The sequence below is a fragment of the Sarcophilus harrisii genome, chromosome 3, assembly GCF_902635505.1.
Source record: "Sarcophilus harrisii chromosome 3, mSarHar1.11, whole genome shotgun sequence".
Taxonomy (NCBI): domain Eukaryota; kingdom Metazoa; phylum Chordata; class Mammalia; order Dasyuromorphia; family Dasyuridae; genus Sarcophilus; species Sarcophilus harrisii.
Genome location: NC_045428.1, coordinates 569,305,357 through 569,330,856, shown reverse-complemented (window position 1 = coordinate 569,330,856; position 25,500 = coordinate 569,305,357). Strand labels below are relative to the sequence as shown.

The 25,500-nt window shown below is 38.9% G+C and overlaps 1 protein-coding gene across 1 annotated transcript in view; it reads left to right on the top strand.

Moving 5' to 3' along the window:
* Nucleotides 1-25,500, top strand: part of KAZN (kazrin, periplakin interacting protein) — a 579,480-nt gene that overhangs the window by 115,619 nt on the left and 438,361 nt on the right. The gene's annotated exons all lie outside the window — the stretch shown is intronic.

The window sequence follows — 25,500 nt, the reverse complement described above, 5'->3', positions numbered from 1 at the left end:
ATAGTGTATCTCCAGGGGATAGGCTAGCAATGAGATGGGAAAAAAAGGAAGATACATCTCGGCTCATTATGAGAAGATACTTCCTAATAATGAAAATTCCCATAGAATGGAATGGATTGCCACAGAAAGTAATGAATTCCCCATCCCTCCTAGTCTCCCTCTTGTTGGAGATATTCTTGAGGGGATGCCTCAAGATAAGATGCTTTCCATGGTCCTAACTCAGTTTCTGATTATAGCTGCTAGTGAAACAAGCTCACTCTGAAGGGTTCCTTTCTGGACTTTCCAGTGACTTTAGGATTTTAGGAAGTGACCAGATGTAAGACACAGTCCTAATAGATATGTGTCAATGCTAGGGATCCATGATCTGATATCTTTGTCATCCTCCTCCTCTTTCTCCCCCTCCTCCTCCTCATCATCATCACCACCCTAAGTCTTGCAAGTTCAAAGAGTCCTTCCCAAGGTGTCTATCTCTCTTCCCCCACTCCGAGTTAACACTGCAGGTCACCCATACTCTGCATTCACTTCTCTACAATTTGATTCCCCTAATGTGACTCCCACCTCATTTTGACATTTTCAGCTAGCTTCCAAATAGATACTATTAATAATCTTTACCTGACTGTTGCCAACACAAATCTCTGCCCTTGGGTGCATTTGTGGAGGACAGCTTTCTTAGATGAGGACTCCTTGCTAGAGAGAGCAGGTTGAGAAAAAGAACCCTACTTAGAATTTGAATTAGCCCACCCATCTTTCTCCAGATATCTTTATTTCTCTCTGAGGGCACCACCATAATTTAAACAACTCAAATCCTCAACTTTGTAATTATTCTAGACAATTCTTCCTCCTTCTTCCATGTCTAGTCAGATACCAGCTGCTGCCAATTCCACATCTATAGGGGAAGGGGAATAAGAGTGATTACACTAGCTGCCCTCGAGCATTTAAAGGGTTGCCATACAGGGTTTGGCTCTAGAACAGGGGTTCTTGGAGGTACTGGGGAGGAGAGACATCAAATCTTCATTAACACTTTTCAAGAAATTTATTGATGCCTTTTGTTTTTATATAATATTCATTTTTGAACACATCTCTGCCCATTTCCCCCTTTCTACAAGCCTTTCCTTTGTAACAAAAATTTCAAATTTAAAAAACAGCTCAGCAAAGCTAATTAATACATTGATCACATCCACCAGTGTATATAGTGTTCCACACCCACAGACTCCCACATTTTTAATTAAGGGAAAGAGATGCACTTTTACAATACTTTTGGGGGATGATATAATTATGTGGTATTCAATTTTGTTTTACTGAGAGATTTTTTTCAGCTATTTTGTAGTATAACTCTGATAACTCTGTAAATTGTTTTTCTGGTTCTATTTATTTTACCCTTCATTAGTTCTTATGAGTCTTACCATGTTGTTCTGAATTCTTTATATTTTTTTCTTTCTTAATTGCTCAGTAATAATCTGTTGCATTCATATAGTGTATTTTGAAATAATAATATTTCCCCAATGGGTGAGCTACTTTGCTCTCAGTCCATTGCCACCAGATGAATGACACATCTCTGGAGACCATCCAACAAATTATAGAGAGATCAGAGGTCATCAGATTTCAGATCTAAATCTGGGGAGATCCTCTGAGACCAGATAATACCATTTGCTCATTTTCTAGATGAGAAAGGAAGGTTAATTTATATGTCCAAGGTCCACAGAGGTAGGATCAATTTCAGCATTTGAACCCTGATCTTCTGACTCCCAAGTCAGGGTTTCATTGTGGTCTTCATGAGTGGAGGGAGTACTTACACTTTCTGATTGCCAGGCAATACAAATACATAATTGTGGCAGCGTGGCTCTTTTCCTGTCAAATAATGGAAATTTCCAAAAATCAGTTCAAATCTAGAGATTTAGTGATTAGCATACTAACAGAAACCCATGCCAACAAAAGCAGGGGAGAAGGAGGAGACCTAGAACTGGTAAAAGAATGTAGTTGGAAAAGAGAAACAGAAGAGTGGGAATATTCTCAGTCCTCATTTCTCAGGGGAGCATCTTTCCAGTCTCCTATTCCCCAATATCCTCTGCAAAGGAAGCTGCTGATTACCGGTTTCCACCTGCAAAGTGGAGGAAACAGGGCAAAGTCTCAGCGGGCTTCAGAACCTGCCAATTACAGCTCTCAGTCATCCCTGTGCCCCCCAGCTGAAACTCTCACAGCCTCTAAAAGGCACTGTTTAGATCAGGGGTCCTCAAACTTTTTAAATAGGGGGCCAGTTCACTGTTCCTCAGACTGTTGGAGGGCCAGACTATAGTAAAAACAAAAACTTTGTTTTGTGGGCCTTTAAATAAAGAAACTTCAGAGCCCTAGGTGAGGGGGATAAACATCCTCAGCTGCTGCATCTGGCCGCTGGCCGTAGTTTGAGGAGCCCTGGTAGACTCTAACAGTTTCTAAAGTTCTGGCAGTTCATCTCCTCATACTTTAGTCAGTAACTTTCTTGGTTAACCCATCTGGGACTTCACTCCTGGACAGCTCCCTGACTCTGGCCCTCTGTCCTTTTTCTTGACAGGACTCAATGCAGTCCTTTATCTTAGCCATCTCCATCCACCTCCTTACACAATTGCTCCATGTTCCAAGCACACAATTTTACACGACTCAGGACTTCCAGAATCCTTCACAAGACCTACCTCTGAGGGCCGGGACTCTCTGGGAAATGATTGTTCTCTCTCAGCCAAGTGCTGATCACACCAACCAAACAAAACATCCTTAAAGGGCTGAAAGGAGATTCAAAGTGCAAGGAGTCATCTGTGGGAAAACCAACTTGAAGTCTGAAGGAGTTAGCTCGACATCAGCTCACACTGGTTTCATGGGCTCAGGCAATCACAAGTGTGCTTTTCATTGCTGAAGAGACACCTGCTCTTGGGCTCTGCGTGGTAGAAATACATTACAGCTGAGTGGGCAACCAGTGTCTCGATATGTTTATGATGGTAACAGACACTCGCTTTGCTTGTGTGTGAAACATTTCCTCACTTCAGCTAATTTCTATGCTCTCTTGGTTATTTAATGAAGGGCTTTGAAGTTCCCCAAGGGAGCTATAAATCATAACAGCTGCCAATCACAGGTACAGATCTCAGATTTTCTTTTACTTTTTGACATAATTAAATAATAATTTATTTCTTTTTAGCATATTTTTAAAGTTTTTGAATTTCAAATTTTCTTTCTCCCTCCGATTCCTCCCATCCGTTGAAAAGGCAAGCAATACAGTATCAATTTTGCGCTTGAAGTCATGTGAAATACACTTTAATATTAGCCCTCTTGCTTAAAAAATATAAAGAAAGGTGAAAAATTATACTTCACTTTGTATTCAGTTCATCAGTTCTTTCTCTGGGTATGGATAAACACTTTTCCTCATGAGTTCTTCAGAACTATCTCAGACCATTGCATTGATCAGCTAAGTCTTTTAAAGTTGATCATGATACAATAATGTTCTCCTGGTTCTGTTCACTTTACTCTGCATCAAGTCCTATAGGTCTCAGCTTTTTCTGAAATCATCCTGTTTATTTTCTTATAGAATAATATTCCTTCACAATTATTTATACCACAACTTGTTCGGGCATTCCCCAGTTAGAGCTTCCCCTCTGTTTCCATTTTTTTTACCACCACAACAAAGCTGCCATAAATATATTTATTTGTAGAGTTCTTTTCCTCTTTTCTTTGATCTCTTTGAGATATAGACCTAATAATGGTATTGCTCTACCAAAGGACATAGTTTCAAATTGTTCTACAAAATGGTTGGAGTAATTCATGACTCGGCTAACAATGAACCAGGGTACCAATTTTTCTACATCCCCTCCAATATTTATTATTTTCCTTTTCTGTCATTTTAATCAATCTGATATGAGGTGACTATCTTAGAGTTTTATGGGGTTTTTAAATTTGCATTTTTCTAATCAATAGTCATTTAAAGTGTTTTTTTTTTCCATGACTATAGATACTTTGAGGGGCAACTAGATGGTACAGTGAATAGAGTTCTGGGCCTGGAATTAAGAAAACTCATCTTCCTGAATGCAAATCTGGCCTCAGATATGTACCAATTGTATGACCCTGGGCAAGTCACTTCACTCTGTTTGCCTCAGTTTCTCCATTTGTAAAATTAATTGGAGGAGGAAATGGCAAACCACTACCATTATCTTTGCCAAGAAAACCCCAAATAGGGTGATTAAAAACTTGGATATGACTGAAAATGATTCAATAATAATAGCAGTAAGTAACTTTGATTTCTTCTTCTGAAAATGGCAATTTATCAATTGCATCCCACATTTTCATGAGATCCCTAGGGACATTTAAGAAGTAAAATGTGCAAACATAAGAAAGAAAAATTTGAGAAATACAAGTTTCCATTTTAATAGCACAGTAGACCCAGAAGTCAGAACACACTCCTTTTCTGAGTTCTTCATTATAATCCAAAGCTATTAAATTCATGAGATTTTAGCGATCTGGGACTGACCAGGACCTTAGAAGCCACCAAGTCCAAATCTCTTATTTTGATATTTAATGACTCTCACATAGTCCCACAGGTGATAAGTAGCTTGTCAGGGTTTGAATCCAGGGTTTTAACATGCAAATCCAGCACTTGCTTCATTTTCCCACATACTGTTCCAGAGTACTTCACACTTGGATACTCAGAGAGTCTCCTTCCCTCTCCATCACAGCACCCTATTATTATTCTGTGCAGCTAGACTTCTGTCCTCCAAACTCCAATCAACCATCCTTGCTTTCCTTCCTATTACAGAACTGTCACACTGCCTCTCTTGCCTGTTGTGACGCAGCAGCTCCAACGTGCAGACTTGCCATCTACTTTTGGGGAAAGGAGGGAGCAGGGGGTCGGTTCCATTGTTCATCTCTTCTAAAGCCTTGTTGCTGCTGCACGCCTACAGGCCTTTGCAAATAACATCCCCTGCATCCGATGTTGAAAATGTTTGTCTTTTCCTAATTTGCAAATGAAAAATCCAAAATAGGTTCTCTTTGTAATAAGCTCCAGCAGCAAAATACAGCTTTAAGTGCATTTGTGTGTGGCAGATTTGCCAAATTACTATTTTATGCACTTTCGACTTAACACCATGTGTGCATTTAAATTTCTTCGAAAGCTGGGGAGCCTAGAGATGAAAGAAGTCAGATAATGGGAGGGGACTGACAAGCAAGGAGGGCTTAGGGATGGAGCCTAGAGAAAACTGCTGCCCAAGCTTGTTTTTCTTTTTAAACTCTAATGTCAAAATGATTTGGGGTCTGAAGGAGAGAATAGAAGATCATATAAGGGAAAGGGCTTAGAAGAAGGAATGATAATGGTCTGAGCAGCAAGAACATGTGCCTCTGGCTTCCTAAATAGACCATGTACAATAAAGCTCTCATCTAGGAGTCAGAGGTTCTAGCCTTGAAGGTTAAGCAAGCTTTCCTCTTCTATGCCTTTGTATTAAAGACTCCATTTTTATTTCCTCTCACCTTCCACTCTCCTACTCCCAGATGCTGGGCTCTCCTAGTCTCTGGATCTTGGCTCTCTACCTGGATAATACCCCTTTCACACACTCTATCTTCCCTCCCACTTCACTGTCAATATTTTTGCCCCTCAAAATTCTGCACTTTCCCTGTTAAGGCTATCTCTCCCAGGAAGATTTCTCTAGTACCCCCTGATAAAAGGACTCCCTTCCAAAATCTCACAGTGGTATACACCTGTTTTGCCCTTAAGAATTTGAACTTTCTATGGCTATTTGAATAGGTATCTTATTCCCCACTACTAGACAATTAGTTTTGTAGCAGGGTGAGTAGAGCACTGAATTTGGGCTCACAGACCTTAGGTTCAAATACCAACTCAGACACTTACTAGGCGTGTGATCTTAAGCATGTCATTTAACTTCCCTGTGTCTCAGTTTCTTTATTTGTAAAACAAAGAGCTTGAACAAGGTGGCCTCTGGGGTCCTTTCCAGCTATAGGTCTATGATGCCAATAAATAAAGCTCATTCTGCTTTTTTTCTACTTCTCCCTGTTAGAAATTGTTTTCCTAAAACTAAACCAAAATCTGCCTCACTCTAACTTTTACCTACACTGTCCCTTTTCTGTCATGTGGGGCCAAACTGAAGATGCCTCATTCAAATTTCATTTCTTTATTTATCCTGTCTTCTCTTCCCTTTCCATGAATCTCTGTAGAGTTTGGCCTCCAGTCCCCTCTCCATCCTGGGGAGCCTTCAGTACCTGACACATAGTAGGGCATTTAATAAATGTTTATTGGATTGGAACTTGAACACCTACTCTGTTCAGTAGATATTTGCTGAGTGTATCGGAATAGAACTTTACACTCATACCATATCAGGAAGTCTATGATGTCGAGTCAGAAATGATGGATGGATTCTGATACGGGGAACTCCCATTTATTTGCTGCTTTCATGCCAACACAATACTGTACACATGTTGTCTTGATGAATCCTCATATCAACTCCATGGAGTACAACATTGGTAGTATTGTTAGACCCATTTTATTGCCATGGAAATAGACTCAGAGAGAAGAAATGCCATATTTACAGCCAGGAAAACAGCAGAACCAGGATTCCGACCCAAATCGTATCCCATATCTACCTTTCTCACATGGATTCATAGATCTAGAGTAGACTTCAAAGGCCATCAAGTCCAAGCCCCTCAGTTGACAGATGAGGAGAAAGGAAGCCCAGGGAGGCTAAAGTCACAAAGACAGTAAATGATAGTGATGGGATTTGAACTCAAATTTTCTGATTCCCTAGCCAGTGTTTGCTCTTTGTTTTTCAACTAACAAGCATTTGTTTTTTCTCCCACTGGAAAGAGAGAGAGAAAAAGAAAGGAAGAAAGGAAGAAAGGAAGAAAGGAAGGAAGGAAGGAAGGAAGGAAGGAAGGAAGGAAGGAAGGAAGGAAGGAAGGAAGGAAAAGAAAGAGAGAGAGAGAGAAGGAAAGGATGGAGGGAAGGAGGGAAGAAAGGAAGGGAGAGGGAGGAGGGAGGGATGAAGGAAAAGAAAGGAAGGAAGGAAGGAGGGAGGGAAGGAAAAAGAAAGAGGGAAAGAAAGGATGAGGGAGGGAGGGAAGGAAGGAAGGAAGGAAGGAAGGAAGGAAGGAAGGAAGGAAAGAAGGAAGGAAGGAAGGAAGGAAGGAAGGAAAGAAGGGCAAAAAGTCCATGTAACAAATATGTAGAGTCAAGCAAAACAAATTCCCACATTGGCCATGTCCAGAAATATATAATTTTTTTTCTGTATTTTAAGTAATATTTTTTTGATAAGGCAGGAGATAAACAGCAGGCTTCATCACTACTTATCATTGTTGAATCATTTCAGTCATGTCCAGTTCTTTGTGATCCCACTTGGGATTTTCTTGGCATAGATTCTAGAGTGATTAGCCATTTCCTTCGCCAGCTCATTTTATAGGTAACGAAACTGAGGCAAACAGGGGAAGTGACTTGCTCAAAGTTACACAGCTAGCATGTGTCTGAGGCTAGATTTGAACTCACATTCTTTTGACTGCACACCAGGTGTTCCATCCACTGCACCCCCTAAGCTGCTTATCATCATTGGTGCTCTGAACCAGTTGTTGTTCATTGCATTGATCTGATCTCTTTAGCCCACTGTACCATATTAGTGATAGCAAAAGATAAGACTTCTAAGATTGATAAAGACCAGCTGGTGGGGAGCTGTATCTGGTTGCCTAATGAGTTTACACTCTAATATTTAGTGGAAAAAAAAACTGAACTTGGAGTTGTGGGAATGGGATTCAAATCCCAATGCTTCCATTTACTACTTGTGGTGACATTGGGCAAATGACTTTCCCCTTCTGCACCTCAGTTTCCTGATTTATGAAATGACAGTATTGAACTAGCTGGCGTCTAGTGTCCCTCATAAGTCTGATTCTCTCATCTCTATGTATTAAATGCTTGTGCGGAAGCATTTGGGACCAGAAGGGGGCATTATGATGGAGGTTTCTAGTCCAGAAAACACATCTTTCTCCAAGGACTCCTTCATCTTTTAGATTTAACTTCAGTTGATTTTTTTCCTCTACTTTAAAGGCCAGATTACTAATGTGTAGCCAGCACCATTTTTCTGGTCCCTCTAAGGGTTATTTCTGACTTGTTTTCCCACCTCCTTTTTTTTTTCCTCTTGCTAGAGTAACTGTTGAAATGGCCTTTTCACCCAATAAAATGAAATCTCCTTAAAACAACTCTGAGTCATCCTGGCTGGTGTCACAAACAAGTAAATTTGAGGGGTTTCTGAGACCTCATACCCTTGTTTCTGAAAAGTTAAGTCATCTCAAAGTCTTTCACTGGGAGCTGTAGTGTGTTTTGAGCAATTCGATAAAGGCCATCCAACCCACAGGTCTTTAATCAAAAGGAGCCCGGCCAATAAAAAAGAAAATGACATTTCCTTCGAAAGGTTGAAAGGTTTGGATTTCTCCATCTTTGTGTTTTATGGGCAGATGCCGGCTGGACTCAGGCAGGGCTCCTTCTTTCATATGTCAACTCAAATCACATTTCCCAGGGGCCTGACAAGAAGCATGGAGGAAAGTTTGCTTCTCAGCTTACCACCCAGGATTTGGTGCTCCCAGCTGGAGTGAGCTGCATGCTATGATGGACTTGCCTACACTCATCTTGTTCAAGCATATTGTGTTCTAGTGGAAAAAACACTGAAATTGGAACAAGTGGTCTATGTTCAAACCCCACGTCTATTAAGAAGGAAGTGTGGAACAATGGAAAAAGTCCTAGCTCTAGAACCAGAGGATCTAGGTTCAAATCAGCCTTTGATGATTACAGCCTGTGTATCCATAGTCAAGTCACTTTAATTCAACTGAGCTTCATTTATCTGTTAAGTGAGTAGTGCAGATTAAATATTCTGCGAGGTCCCTATCAGTTCTAAAGTTATGATATTCCATATTAATAAATGTTCTGTTCATTTTAGGAGGCTTGCTGGGGGTGTAATGGATAGTACTTAGGATTTGAAATCAGGAACACATAGGTTTTCAAATACTCCTCAGCTGGGTAACTAGGGGCAAATCATTTTACCTCCCTGTGCCCCAACATTCTCTTCTGTAAAATGGGGATAATTTTTTTGCACCAGTTTCCCAGGATTGTTATGAAGACCAAATTAAGACCAACATATACAAAGTCCTTTGAAAATATTAAGCTGTTATGTAAATGTTGTTGCTCAGTCATGCCTTCATGGCCCCATTTGGGGTTTTCTTGGGAAAGATACTGGAATAGGTTATCATTTTCTTCCCCAGCTCATATTAGAGATGAGGAAACTGAGGCAAACAGGATGAAGGATCATATAGCTACCAAGTGTCTAAGGCCATATTTAAACTCAAGTCTTTCTGACTCTAGACTTAAGTCAGCTACCTAGTTTGCCCTATATAAATGTTAGCTTTTCCTATTATTATTTTAGGAAGAACATTGATAAATAAGAAAATTTCCAATGGAAGGAAGGAGATGAGAACAGTGAAAGACACTGAGTTCTGATCCTATTTGAAGGAAATGGAAATGTTTAGACTGAAAAAAAGAAGACCCAAGGATACATCCTAAGTAGCTTCAAGCATTTGAAGGATTGATGCTCCAAAGGATTGAACCTTTTTGTGTTGACTTAGAAGATGCGGGTTGGCTGCAGAGAGGTCATTCAGATCCCATATAATCTGAGCCAAACCAAAATAGAATGATCCACCTTGGGAGGCAGTGGGCTCTCTTCCTTTGAAGGACTTCACACAAACTCAGCTCCCCAACCTCCATTGCCTTCTCTCTCAAACTATCTTCTCTCTCTCTTCTCTGTATGGATTTGTATTCATCCATTTCATCTTTATGCTGTTTATGTTTTTATATGTCCCTCTCTCTCTCCATTACAATGTAAGCTCCTCAACAGTAAGGACTCTTTTCTTTATTTCTGCATCCCCAAGGCTCAGCACAGTGCTTAAAGGAAGAACTATGGACATTTCTTCTTGATTGGTTCAGTCATTGACTGGATGACCAGTTGTTATAGAAAGGGCTTGTAGAAAGGGGTTGCAATGGTCAGCTGTGATGGACTTGTTTTTTTCAACAGTGAGGTGATTCAGGCCAATTCCAATAGATTTGTGATGCAGAGAACTATCTACATCCAGAAAGAAGACTATGGGGATTGAATATGGCTCACTCATAATATTTTTTCTTTTTTTGTTTTTATTTGCTTGCCTTTTTTTCCTCATTTTTTTTCTTTTTGACCTGATTTTTCTTGTGCAGCATGATAAATGCAGAAATATGTTTAGAAGAATTGCACATGTTTAACCTATATTGGCTCACTTGCTGTCTAGGGGAGAGAGATGGAAGCAAGGGAGGAAGACACATTTGGAATACAAGGTTTTACAAAAGTGAATGTTGAAAACTATCTTTACATGTATTTTGAAAATAAAAAGCTATTATTAAAAAACAAAGTTAGAGCTAATCAAAAAAGAAAGAAATAAAAGGGTTGTAGAAAAGGCTTCTTGGTCAGATTAGGTTGAACAGAATAACATCAGCCTTTTCAATTTCAAAATTCTGTGTATCTGCCATAGCTCTGTGAATTTGATCTAGTTTTGATCTAGTTACTGTCCTTCTCTCTCTCTTGGTAAAATGGCAGGGACAAGTTAAATCAGGCATTTTTAAACTTGGGTTTGTGGATTTGTTTATTTTGTTTTCATTTTAATTTTGACAACTGTATTTCAACATAATTGGCTTTCTTTGGAATCCTGTCAATTTTATCTTAGACACTTAAAAACATTTTGAGAAGGATTCCATAGATCCAAACTGATGTCCAGAGCGGGGTTCATGACATTAAAAGATTAAGGACCGCAAAGCTGTAAGATCCTCTCTAGCTCTAAATTTGTTTTATGAAGATGATTATGATTACTTTGTTAACTGTGATCTTCAGCAAATCCCTTCCCTTTCCTGAACCATGATTTTGTCATTTTAAGACTTGCTGTTTTGTCACATCTGACTCTTCATGACCCCATTTGGGGTTTTCTTGGCAAATGTACTGGATTAGTTTGCCATTTCCTTCTCCAACTCATTTTCAGAGAAGGAAACTGAGGCCAGCAGAGTAAAGTGACTTGCCAAGAATCACACAGCTAGTAAGTGTAGGAGGCCAGATTTGAACTCAGGAAGATGAGATTTCCTGACTCCAACCTCTGGGCCACCTAGCTGCCCTTTGTTTTAAACCAGAATAAAAATATCTAAGACCCTTTCCAATTTTAACTGGATTTCATGAGCAAAGTAAGACAACAATAAAAGAGAGGTTCAGACAAAAGGAAGAAGGAGGGATCCTGACTCCAACCTCATGTTATCGAGACTTGGGGGATGTCTAAATCTAGGAGCAGCTCTGAGTAAGAAGGAGTTCACTAGGACACATATGCTGTGAGCACCCATGGCTTTCTCAGTGTGGTTTTTTGACTCTCACCCCTGTTCCCTCTCCCCACACACATCAATCACTGTGTGATCTCAGGGATAATTGTGTTAGGTTGAGTGATCCTGTCCCTCTTGCACATTAAGTGGCAAAGATAGCCCTGGATGATTCGGCGGGGTTCCCACCTTGCTGATGAGAATTGGAGCATATCAGCCTCCTGGCCTGGGTGGTACCTCAAACTAAAGGAAATAACTCATGGTTCTTCCAGAAGAAATGATGGTCTCCCTCCTCCTTCCCCCCAGCTCTCGCATAGCATCAAACCTAGCCGGAGCTGAATTACCTCATCTGTGGGGGGAGGGGATTGCACAAATGATTTCAGAGGGTCACTCCAGCCCTAATTCAACATCCCTGTGAATTGTCTCTTTAAAGGAATCAGTCAGCATGAACAACATGTCTCTAGACAGTTGTAAAAGAGGTGGATCGTTTTCTCTGGCAAACAGCTGACCCATAATTCTACTGAATCTTTCCAGCTGGAAGGCACCTCCCAGGTGACCTAGTCCTGCCCCAACTCACTAGAGGAAAGGGCAGGATGCTACGGTGACAGCAGCACCGATTTCATAATCAGGGCTTTTGGCTTCCTCCTGTCTGGGAGAAAAATCACTTCATTTCTCTCAACCACAGTCTGTCAAGTAAAAGGGTTAAAATAGATGGATTTTGACCTCCTCACAGTCTCCAAACTAGGTGATTTCGAGGATTCCATTATTTAGGGGCAGAGCAGATAGCTTTTCCATCTCGTTCCATTCCCAGTGAACCTCAGAGCAGGCTTTGGGAGTCACCATGAGGACGAGAAGACAAGTGACCTTTGCTGCTTGGCCCTTCAACCCTGACCTGATGTGCACAAAGTCCCTGGAGAGCTCCCAGCTGCACACCAGTCTATTTTCTATGGGATCTCCTCCCTACTACCCCTAATGACTAGTTTGGTTTCTTTGCAGAACAGCTGTCCCTCTTCTCTTCCAGCAGTATCTGTCTTCTCTCACCGATTTATGCTGGCTCAGAATTTGTTCTCTCCCTTGACATCAGTCCAAATACCTTCGAAAAGGCTCCCACTCCCATTGAGTCTTTTTGTATGTGCCTTTAATTGCCTGACTTCTCATAATGGAGGCTTAATTCCTCCATGCTGGAACATTTAGAGTATTTAAACTACCCTTGCTTTGGAGGATTTTAGGGACTCACAATATCCTTCTTGTGATAAAAGAAGGAGAATTGCCAACAATTTTCTAGAACTTAGAGTTCTTGAAAGAATTATTTGCTCCGAATTATGTCCGATTCTCCCAATCCATGTATCCCAACAGTTTACTTGCTTTTAGCATGGCTCCTAAGCTTGATGCTAAGTATTTAACTTTTTCCAAGGGTCATTTTCCAGTTTAGCAAGTTTCAGAAGGTTATTACCTTGCATTGTCTTGTTACCTTCTGCTCACTCCCCAGATAATATTAAACATATAGATTGGATTGACCACTCAGGATCACCAGATGGGAAAGTAGGAAAGTTCTCTGGATTCGGGGTCAGAACATCTTGGCTTTTCCACTACTGGTATGACTGAATAATTCACTTAACCAGTTCACTATATTTTAAAGTAAATCAACAAGCCTTGATTGATTGCCTACTGTGTATCAGGCACTATACTAAGCACTGAAGAAACAAAGGAAAGCTGCAGATTCAACCTTGAATCACAACGAGCTTTTTCAATGAAGAGTTTCCTGGGGAAGGAAGGCATGTTGGAGAAGTCTAATTTCAGTGTAGCTACTGAGAAATAAGGAGTATTAAGTGTAAGGGTATAAAGACCAAAGCACAATAGGGTCTTCTCGCAAAGAACTTAATTTTACTGTATCTCAAAAAGTAAATTTAAAGTATTTTTAGACAAAACTCTAGATAAATCATTTAACTTCTCAGTGCTGTAGGTCAAAGCTTCTTAAATTAGGATCATGACCCCTTAACTGAATATGGGGGTCACTAAATTATGATTTATTATCAATAGGTTTTTGATGTATATACCTATTATATATATATATATATATATGTGTGTGTGTGTGTGTGTGTGTGTGTGTGTGTATATATATATATATATATATATATATATATATATATATATATTACATCTAGGGTCACGTAAAAATATCTTGGGCAAAAAGGAGTCATGAGTAGACTCCTGTAAGTAGTCCTGCTGTAAGTGATTCTTAAACAATAAGTTACAGAGAAGATGGAGACTTGTACTTTTAGAGGGGGGTTCTCTCACCTGGGAATTTCCAGTGTCGATGAAATCACAAGTCTAGCCCAGAACCCTATCACTGCTGCTCACTTTCATATCGAGAATCATAGAAGAGATGGCATTGGAACTGAGTTTTGAAAGAAGGTAGGGATTCTAAGAGGCAATGGGAAGGAGGGAAGGTGATCCAGATGTGGAAGAAAGCCTTGAGAAGAGAGAAATGGGGTGACCTGTCTGAGGTTAAGGTAGCAAACTAGGCTGACGAGAATGGAGAGCAATGAAAGCAGACTGGAGAGGGAGGCTTAAAAATTGTCAATTGGGAGGAGGGAAAGTTCACCTTAGAAGAAGATGTGTGTGTGTGTGTGTTCCAGGAGAGTGAGTTACTTCTGTCTGGTCCTAAATTTTCCAATGTATAATATTTGAAAATTGGACTAAGTCAGTGATTCTAACCTGGGGCTGCTCAATCCTAAAGGATATGAATGTATTTGATGAATAGACTCCTGAAAAAGTACCAATTTCAGCTGTTATCAGGTGTGGGTTTTTTTTTTTCATTTTAATGTGAATAAAAGGATCATAGATGGCATTTCATAAGGAGGAAGTTGAGAGAGAATAAAACAATGTTGAGTATCTGGGAAAGGATTGGCCTCCATCAATTTAGAGGGAGGAAATTACATCTTTATAACTATTTAGCTGATCTCCTTTATAGGTCTCTGTATTTTATTTTATGCCTCTAAAAACATTCTCCTAAGAATGGGTCCATAGTTTCACCAGAATGCCAGAGGCATCCATTTCATTTAAAAAAAAAAAAAAAAAAAAAAAAAGATTAAGAACTCCTAGACAACATGATCTTCAAGGTCCCTTCCCAATATAAATCCAGTGAGCTTCACACTCCCACTTCTTCCCTTACCCACAGTGGGGCCCCATGAGCCAGATTTTGGAGCTTTATCTTTTTAGTTTAGGTACTCCTATAAGTCTGAGGTACTGGGCTTCCAAAATTAGTAACCAGTTTATTCCAATCCCACCCCAAGCCACTGAGCCCCTTCTCCTGTGTGAGGACAAGAATCTAAAACTCATCCCATCTACTGTGGTTGACTTTAAGTTCTTTTAATGTTCCTCCTTCGTGCCCCTGGGAGGCTCCTGTCTCTTCCTGCCAGCCTAGAGCTCATCACTGAGGCAAAGAATAAATTGAATTTAGTGTATCTACCTTTTCAGTCGGCAAATTACTTTTGCTAGTTGGCTCTGATAATACAGTCTACCTTAGCTGACCTTTGCTATCTCATATCTTCCAAAGCATTTTTCTTTACTTAACGTCTTGTGTCATCTCCTTTTCCCTCTGTACTTAGCTTATTATTTTTATAGATTTCCTCCTCCCCGTCAGGAAGTATTTCTATGTTCTCTTGACTTCAGTATCTTGAACATTAAGGAAGGAAGGGGAAAAAAAGGAGTCTATTCCTATGATTTTATCTATGAAAAAGTTGAGACCAATGAAAATAAACAACTAACCACAACAATAACCACAACAATAATGATGATAGCTAACATTTATATAGCATCTGGTGTGTACCAGCAAATATTTTACATTTACATTATATACCAGTTAAATATTTGACATTTATTATCTTATTTAGTCCTCACAACAACCCTGGGAGAAAGAGGATAATATTATCCTCATTTTACAGATGAGGAAACTGACACAAAATAGGTTAAGTGACTTACTAAGACCACCCAGCTAGTTATTTTCTAAGGCCAGATTGAATGTGGGTCTTCCTGATTATAAACCCAGCTATCTAAAAACTGTACTGCATATATATGACATACAATCTTAGAGATATCATTGTGAGAGTCAGTGATTTATCCCTTGTCAAATTACTAATTGTATCAGAGACCCAAGCAATCTTGACCGCAAAGCCAACCCTCTCTCCACAGATCCTATTGTTTTAAGAAGGTAATTTAAATAATTTGATAAAGTGCTAATTTACAGATTCAGAATATCTTACAAAAGTATCCTTGTCAATTCTTATTGCTGATCAAATTTGTCATCATTTGATGACATGGGCTATCATAATTTAGAAGCTAATGATTTTCATGATTTCTTCCTGAATTTTTTAAAAAGTTTATGTAATTCATTAATCACTCATTGGATGACAGAATCAGGATCCAAAAAAAGTCTTGACAGAGTAGAACATGGGGCAAAATCCTATAAGATAAAATTTAATAAGAAAAAAAATGTGACATTATAATTTGGTTCTCCCCCAAATGGAAATTCACAAGTATAAGATGATGAGGCAGACAAAAACACTTGGAAATTTTAGGAGACTTTGAGCTCAGTAGAAGGCAGCCAAAACAAATTAAAAAAAAAAAACAATAATAATTATAATAACTAATATTTGTATAGTGTTGTTAAGAAATATACTGCAAAGATGAAAAGGATTCGGGGATATATGAAGTAAATTGGTTCATTTATGGTTCTTGCAAGAAATGGACAATCCCTGGGTGGATCTGAATTTATAGATACCAGAATGAATCTTTTTATTTCCTATCCAGAAGCTCAAGGTTTCTCCCTTGTTGCCCCATCTGCTGAGAATTATGGAGTTTAACAAACTTCCTGGTCCTCCCATTGCTTATTTCTTCTTGATATGTTCTCCCTCCCTCCTCATACAAACCATGTTCAAAAATGGCAGAAAACTCCTTTGGGGAAAAATTAATATTAATTAACTCATTAAGCATGCTCACTCAGGGCTTGTAGTTACCCTTCACCCACTTCTTGATTGATTAATTCTAATCAATTTTTCAGTTCAGTGACTCAATATCTTGTTTTGTACAACTAACTTGATCAGTTGACATGATTTTTCCCTAAGTCTTTTTCCCTCTATGGAAATACAATTCTATACATTGCTCACAGTGCTCATTATGTGCCAAGCACTGTGCTAAATATTTTACAATCATCTCAGCCAACTTGGGAAGAAGGAGCTACTATTATTATATTAATATACCCATTTTAGAAGTGAGAGAGTAGAAGCTCAGAATAATTCAGTGACATGCCCAGGATTACACAAGCAGTATTCAGCCACAGGTCTCCTGAACTTAGAATGATCTGAATCTCTATGTTCCTTCTAATTGATTTTAAATTCCTTGAGAATCCTTTTAGGAAATCTGAGTATAAGAACAATGTCTACCGTGAGGTTAAGATTCCTTTCAATCACTAAGTCAACAATAATTTATTAAGTACCTACTATGTGCTAGGTATTGTGCTAAACACTGGGGATGCAAAGGCTCCTCAAGGAGCTTACATTCTATCAGAGGAGGCAATATGGATGCCTTCCATATCTATAAAATTAATATAAGATAATTTGGTGAGGGGAACCAGTAGCCGAAGGGGATTAGAGAAGGTTTTATATCTATATGAGATTGAGGTTGAAAAGAGTTTTGAAGAAAAATAGAGCTTCTAAGAAGCCTTGGGAAGGAATCATGAGGAAAAAGATTGGGTAAAGATGAAATGGTAAACATGAGGAATAGTATTCTTACTATTACTTAGAATTACTTACTAAGAATACTATGTAGGACCTTTCTTTGAAGGTTTGTAGTCTATGAACAGTGAGTGATATCTTTTCAAGGTAGAGAGGGATGTCAGATAGAAAGTAGACTTTTTTTTTCAATATTTCACAGCAAATTCACAAAAGGATGGGATTAAATGGAAATTATTTCTTCATATATATTATTTACTAAAAATTACATATAGACCTCCCTGAAGGTCACACATGTATCCAGGGAAAAGCTAGGATTAAGAATCTCCTTGCTCTACTGGGCTTTTACTCCCTACCTTCTTTTCCTAGATTTAATTTCGTGAAGACAAACAATAATTAGCAACCTGAGTGGATTACTCAGAATAATTTAGATGCTTCTAGGCCCTTGAATGAGACACATTATATCCTACTGAAAATTAATCTCAAAAATTAAACTAATTGCTTTTCTTGTTCCTTCTTCCCCATCTAGTTTTCTGATGGCCTGGACATGAATTTATAGCTTGAATTCTTATTTCCACTCCCCATTTCCATGTTTCTTGCAAAGCCAAAACGTTCCATTAAAACAGATTTATTAACTGTGCATACCCTTTGATCTAGCAGTGTCTCTACGGGGTTATATCCCATAAAAAAGGGAAAAGGACCCACATGTGCAAAAATGTTTGTAGCAGCCCTTTTTGTAGTGGCAAGGAACTGGAAATTGAGTGGAGGCCCATCAGCTGGGGAATGGCTGAATAAGTTATAGTATATTAATATAACAGCATATTATTGTTCTATAAGAATAACAAGCAGGCTGCATTCAAAAAAGCCTGGAAAGATTTACATGAATTGAATGCTGAGTAAAGTGAGCAGAATCAGAACATTGTATACAAGATTATGTGATGATCAACTGAGATGGGCTTGATTCTTTTCAACAATGAGATGATTCAAGACAATTCCAAGAGACTCGTGATAGAGCCATCCACGTCCAGAGAGAGAACTAGGGTGATTAAATATGGATCAAAGCATAGTATTTTCATCTTTGTTGTTGTTTGTTTACTTGTTTTTTTTCCTCCTGTTTTCTTTTTTCTCTTTTGATTTGATTTTTCTTTCACAGCATGACAAATCTGGAAATATATTTAGAAGAATTGTACTTGTTTAATCTATATTGGATTGTTTATTTTCTAAGGGGGGGAGGGAGAAAAAATTGGAACACAAGGTTTTGCAAAGGTGAATGTTGAAAACTAACTTTTCATGTATTTGGAAAAATAAAAAGCTATTATTATGGGGGAAAAATAAACTTATTTCCTAGCCAGTCTTTAGGGATTTTTCTTCCTATCACTCCAGTGCTGTCATTTTGAATTTGATGGGCTTGAATAAAGTCTGGCTTTCAATTTATAATTTCCCATGGTCTAGGTAGCTTTTCTATTACTTTTCCAATTCCTTCCTAGCCTTCTACACTTGGTCTCATTAATTCTCATTTTCCTATCTTGTTTGGGAGGAGCCAGTGTCTAGAATCAGAAGTTCCAAAGATGAGGAAAAGACCAAGAGGGCTAAAGGGACAAAATGATTAAAGCAAATATTTGTTAAATATCTAAAGTCAGAGAATTCTAGAGGTAGAGGGGAGGGGAAAGAAAGGACATTATTGTTGTTGTTTAATTGTTCAGGTGTATCCAAGTCAGAATCATGGTTCATAGTTGGTTTGAAGAATTCAAAAAGATTCTCTTATAGTCACAAAAGATTATATTAAAAAGAAACAAAGAAACAAAGAAAGGAAAGAAAGAAATGCTTTCTTCAAAGACTAAAGAGATCATGAATATTCCAGATCAATTCTAGAACTCTATTTTCAGTTCTAGACATCATATTTCTAGAAGGACATTGATAAATTGGAGAGCATGGAGGGGAGAAAAGAAAGGGATGATAACCAAGAAAATGTGGACTTAATATCAGAGAAAAGCTTCCTAATATTTCCCTAAAAGTAGAATGGGTGATTTCTGTCCTAACAAGATCATCAAGAAAGTGGAGAGCATCAAAGATGAATAATAGAATGGGGAACCATATGAGGGAAGGTCTTGATACAAGGGCAAGGTCACTGGTTCTGAGATAGAAGACCACTTACTACCTGTGACCTTGGGTCTGAGTTTCTTTATCTGGAAAATAAAAATAGTATATCTGATAATCTCTGAGATCTCTTCTAGCTCTAAATCTCTACAGGGTACTGTGGTCTACAAAGTCCTGCCATCTCTAAAATTTTCTAATGCCATCTGGGTACAGTCATAGTTGCTATAAAATCCCATGTGTCCTTGGGAATGATGGTCTTCATAAAGCCAACCTCAACTTCCCCTGCCAAAGATTTTAAGAGAGAGACTCGAGAAGATGGGTCCAATCTTTTGGCAGAGTCCCCTTACTGGGTCAGCAGCCTGAGTTGTGTTTTTGAAAATGTTGTGACAATCTGTCATCATTAAGGTACCTGAGCAGTACCCGAGGAAACAGCTCCATGCATTGGCTTAGACAGCTGGTGATCAAAAGAAACAGATGTACAAGTTGCAAAACAAAAGTGGTAAATCTGAACCCAGATGGCGGGCCTTCCATGCCTGTGGAGTTATCGCCATTCATAAGTGACTAATAGTCCCAGTGGCAGTAACAGGAATAAAGCCATTTCCCAAAGGATCTGAGGGGCTTTGCATGGAGGGAAGTCCTGCTATATAATACCATACAATATGTACAGCATGACATGATACAATAATAGAGTAATACAACACAATAGATAGTTATTAAGGGGGCAGAACCTTGGAAAAGATACAAAGCTTAGCTTAGACACAATACCCATCCTCATGGAGATTACAATCTAATAAGGGCAGAGGGTGGCAATGCAGAGTTGCACTCAATCCTCATCATGCAGACAAATCCAGTATATGAAATCCATAAAGTAAAAATCAGGGTGACAAGGGTAGAGCACCATCACCACCACTACCATTGCCCAAGGGAGAGCTGACCTTCTAGGTGTCTTATTGCTCGGAAGGAACAGACTGTTTTGGTTTTTTTGTGTTTTTTTAAACCTCATTATTCAAGAAATGGTTGTATTACCCAGTAACTCTGCAAACAAAAGGTTTGGAAGGGCAGAGAGAAAGGTCATTACCAACTGGAAAGATCAGGGAAGATTTTGCATAAAGGGTAGCTTTTGAGTAATAACTGGCTTCATTTATATAATAGTAATATATATATATATATATATATATGTTATATAATATAACATTTTGATATCTGAGGCAATTTTACTGGAGTATAAGAAAGAAAAGAGATCCAGCACTACACTACCTCCCAGTATACAGTCCTTAGGGGTGGAATGGGGAGACTCCATACACAGTACCACATAATCACATGGGAGGAAGGGAGAAATAGAATGTAGTACATTATGGAAGAGTCTCTTGATCCAGGTTTCATTTGGAACAAGAGAATCCTTGAGTAGCTAGCTCTCTATCTTAACTAATTATTCTTGCTTAAGTAGGCATTAATCTCAATTGTTTCTGTGTTTTTAAAAGAACATGCTATCAGTGCCCTCTAAAGGTTGGCACCCTGGGGAAAATTCCCTATCCTAGCTATGGCTCTGGGTAAGAGTTGATTTTGAAAGGTTAACCAAATAGCCAAAGGTGATAAGGATGGGCCGATGGGCCGAATATTACCTTTGCCATGTCTGGAACTTCACAATATTGCTCCCATCCAATGACTTATCACTACTTCCATAGCTCAACCCCTTGGAACTTCTCATCTCAATGATCACATCAGCCTCCTCATTGGTCTTCTTTCCGAAAAGATCTTCTCATTCCAGTATTGCCAATGTCATTTGCTTAAGCATAGACATTACCGTATCACTCTTTTACTCAATCAATTTCAATGGCTTCCTATTAACTCTAGAATCAAATAGAAATTCTCTTTTAAAAATTCTACATAATCTGGACTAAATTTATCTTTCTAGCCTCTTAGCACTTTATTTCCTCTCCCTCATCACCCTAGCCAAACTGACCTATCTCTCACATAACATTAAGTTCTTCCACTTCTGGGTCTTTTCCCATGCTTGGAATGTCCAGAGACTCTGCTTTACTTAAACTTTAAGGAGTTAGTTGAAAGCTACAATTCTATAAGTTCATCTATGAGTTCAGTTTTCCCAGTCCCTATGGCCTCCAGACCATCTGACACTACCTTCTGACTTTACAATGCACCTTAGGAACAGCTGAGCTTTTACATTTTTCCTCCCAACTATCACTCATAAAAATCATCATTTCTCACAGATGGAATGGGAGCACTTTGAAAGCAGAAGTTATTTGGCTTTTCTTATCAATATATCAACAAATATTTATTAAGCATTTTTCGTGTGTTAGGCATGTGCTAGATATCGAAAATACAAATCAAGTGCACGTTTATTAAGTACCTTTTGTTGTTTAGTCCTTTCAATACTGTCTCATTCTTTGAGACTCCATTTGGGGCTTTCTTGGTGAAGATAATGAAGTGGTTTCCCATTTCCTTCTCCATTTTACAGAAGAGGAAACTGAGGCAAATAGAGTTAAGTGACTTTCCAGGGTCACACAGTTAGTGTCTGAGGCCAGATTTGAACTCAGGCATGGCAGCCTATCCATTGTGCCAACTAAAATTATACAAAGTAGTTGAATATCAAGTACTTTAAGAAGGAGGGCACTAGTCTTTGGGGAACTGGAAAAGATTTCGTGTAGAAGATAGTACTTAAGTTACCTTTTGAAGGAAGAGATGGGTAATCTGTATAGTCTCAGTTGTCCTGAAGGTTACAGTCTAATAGATAAGACAACAATGCAAATCACCTCCCACTTTGCAAATCTAAAGTACTCTATAAATGCCTTTCTTCTTAATTACTCTCATATAGACAAAATCCATTCAAAGGATTAGAGATTTACAGCTAAATTGGGTCCAACCCCATCAGATGGCTTTTGCTAAAGAAAGCCACAGAGCCAGGAAAGATTCAAGGGGGGTATTTGTACCCAAATTGTCTTGTTCCACCCAATCTTTCAATTTCGGTTAAAAGCAGAATTTTTTCAATGTATTTTCATTTAAAAGAACTGGAAACATTTAGCCCAGAGAGGATTCAGGGCCACCATGATAGGTCTCTTTAAAATCTCAAATGTCCATAGCATTCATGATACTATTATTGTAAATATTTGAAAGACTACTGTGTAAGTAGAATTAACTTTGATTTGTTTAACTTCAAAGGCCAGAAATTGAAGTAATGAGTAAGAGTTACAGAAAAGCCAATTTGGGGAGGCCAACCTCTTAATAATTAGGACAGTTTCAAGGCATCATGGGCTGCCTCTGGAGGGAGAAACCTTCTCATTGAAGGTCTTCAAATGAAGACTAGATCTCTATTTTTGGATTGTATTCCAGTGAGCGCTCTTTGCATGTAGTTTGGCCAAGATTCGGTTTGTTTTTGTCCTTTCTTCTCAAAGAGGACCAAAACGACATCATTATATTAGTCAAATTAGTGTATTCAACTGTGGCTGATCATACCAAAATGAGGTGAGAATGCTCTGCCACAAGTCAGACATAAATAGATCCTATGAATATTTGGGGTGGATTCTCCATCTCTGAGCATCTTTGGGCTAATTTAATTCTGCTTTGCTCATAGAGCACAGTGACTTCTCTGATGAGGGCACACCATGCTGGGAGGTCTCCCATGTTGTACAATCAATTCTAAGGTTTTTTCAGAGAGACCTTGGATCACTGTTTCTGACTAACTTGTGAGCACTTGCCCTGTGTGAGTTCTCTCACATTCTTTTTGGCAAGTGTACATATGGCATTTGAACAATGTGGCCAGTCCCATATGTTCTCTTCAGTAGAGTTGGAATACTCGGCAGTTCAGCTCAAGAAAGGACCTCAGGTCTGGTGCCCCATTTTGCCAGGTGATCTTCAGAATCTTCCTAAGATAATTCAAATGGAAGCAATTCAGTTTCCTGGCGTGGGGCTGGTACACTGTCCAGATTTCATTGTTGTAAAACAATGAAGTCAACACAACAGTTCAGTAGACTTTCAGTTATATCTCTCCTCTTCCAGTTTCCTTCAAAGTCTCTCAAACCCTAAGTTAGCTCTGGCAATGCTTGTGTCAATCTCATCCATGTGTACATCCCTGGAAAGTGTATTGCCAAAGTAAGTGAACTTATCCCCACCATTCAAAACTTCTCCATTTGCTGTAACTGTTGACTTAAAAACAATCAAGAATCCTTCCAGCTCTTAAATTCTGAAAGCTTGTTACTAATTTTAATCTTCTTTCTAATTCTAAAGCAATTCTACAATTTTCAGGATGTAGAAAGACAACATAGGTTGGAAATAGGGAAGATAGAAAAGAAAAATCTTTCTTTTCCCCTCTTTCTGCCCCCAAACTCTAACCTTACAAAAAATGATTAAAAATGGTTTTTTCCACCTCTAGTATTTGATTTTAACAGTATTTTCCTCCTGGCCAGGAAATGCCTATTTTACCACTGTTTTCTTCCTGGCTGCCTGAAATGGAAAGCCAAACCTATTTGAAGGTCTGAGTCACACAGCACACAGCTTTTCAAAGGTCCCTTGCTGCTGGTTTCTGCCTTTCACTCTCCTTCTCCCACTGATCCTTTCCACAAACTGCCTTTCTCTTAGAGCCAAATAGATGTGGTGAGATCTTGTCTTAAGTGTGTGGCCTCTGGAATGAAGTCCCTTTTCCCACCCATGGCAGGAGAGATGGGGGATGGACTCTTACCGGATGGAAGTAGGGAATGAATAAATTACACGCTTAATGGGGGCTTTAGGAAGGGAGACTCTCAAACTGACAACCTGGATCTGACCCAAACAGGTCTTGGCAGGATTTTGATTTGCAGTAGCCAATGGGAAGGTGTTTAAACTCTCTTGGAAACTTGGGGATGGGGGAGAGACATAACATTGGACTTCCTGAGAATTGCTTATGAGAACACAGAGCTAAACCCAAGCTATAGACCTGGAGCAGATACTGCCTAGAGGACTTCCAAGTCAGAGATCTCCAGACTTTTCCCTCTTAGGAGTCTGAACCCCTCATTGGATGAGAGGCAGGTTCTCCAGGTGGGATGGTACAATCCCACACTTCCTTCAAGACTTCCCTTCAAGATCTGTATACTACATGAAATCTTTGCTGTTTCCTCCAATGCTCCCTCTGTCCCTTTTCCTCCAAATCATACAGTACTCATTTCATTTTTCTTTGGTATTTGTATACATACATACACACACACACACACACACACACACACATATATATATATATATACATACATACACATGTGCATTGTGTATTGGGCATGTGTATTGCTGTATCCCCAGTAGAGAGTATCATGTTGTATACAACAAATGCTTAATAAATGTTTGCTGCTTGATCAATACTTACTTTTTCCAACCCAGTTAGGGGGCAAATTGATGAATTAGCTCTAGAAAAAATAGAATTCCCTTCCTTTAACTGAGAGACGGTGTGATATAGTAGTCAGAGTGCTATACCTAGTATTAGGAAAACCTGGATTCAAATTCAACTGCTGATATATCCTACCTGGGTGGCTCTGGGAATATCACTTAATCTCTCTGAGAACTGTCAGTTTTTTCATCTTATACTTACCTTGACGGGTTATAATTTGATCCAATTGTAACAATGGTTACATAAAGAAGACCTGAGTTCAAATCCAGACTTACTAGGTATGACCTTGAACAAATCATTTAACATTTGCTTAACTTAGTTTCCTTTTTTTTTTTTTTTTTTTTTTTTTTTGTGAGGTAATTGGCATAAGTGACTTGCCCAGGGTCACATAACTAATAAGTGTTGAGTGTCTGAGGCTGGATTTGAACTCAGATCCTCCTGACTTCAGGACCATTGTTCTATCCACAGTGACATCTAGTTGCCCCAACTTGGTTTCTTTAATTGTAAAACGGGACTAATAATAGCACCTACCTCCAGGGCTGTCATGAGGACCAAATGAAATAATAATTGTAAAGTGCTTAACACAGTGCGTGGTACCTAGTGCTATTGTTCTCATAGGTCAGTCTAGGCTTTGGAGCAGGAAAGGGCCTTATAGTTCATTTAATCCAACTCTATCATTTTACAAATGGGTGAATTTAGGCTCCTATTGCTCAGGAGCTGGCCAGCAACATGCAGGTGGTAGAATCTGTATCTAAACCTTCTGGTTCCAAGTATACTTTGTATACTTTGTATTTACTTACTGTGTTTGTGGATCACCATCTCCCCACTACAATGTAAACTCTTCAAGGTCAAGGACTGTCTCATTTGTCTTTGTTATCTCTAGCACAAGATACAATTCCTGACACAAAGCAGGTGCTTAACAGGTG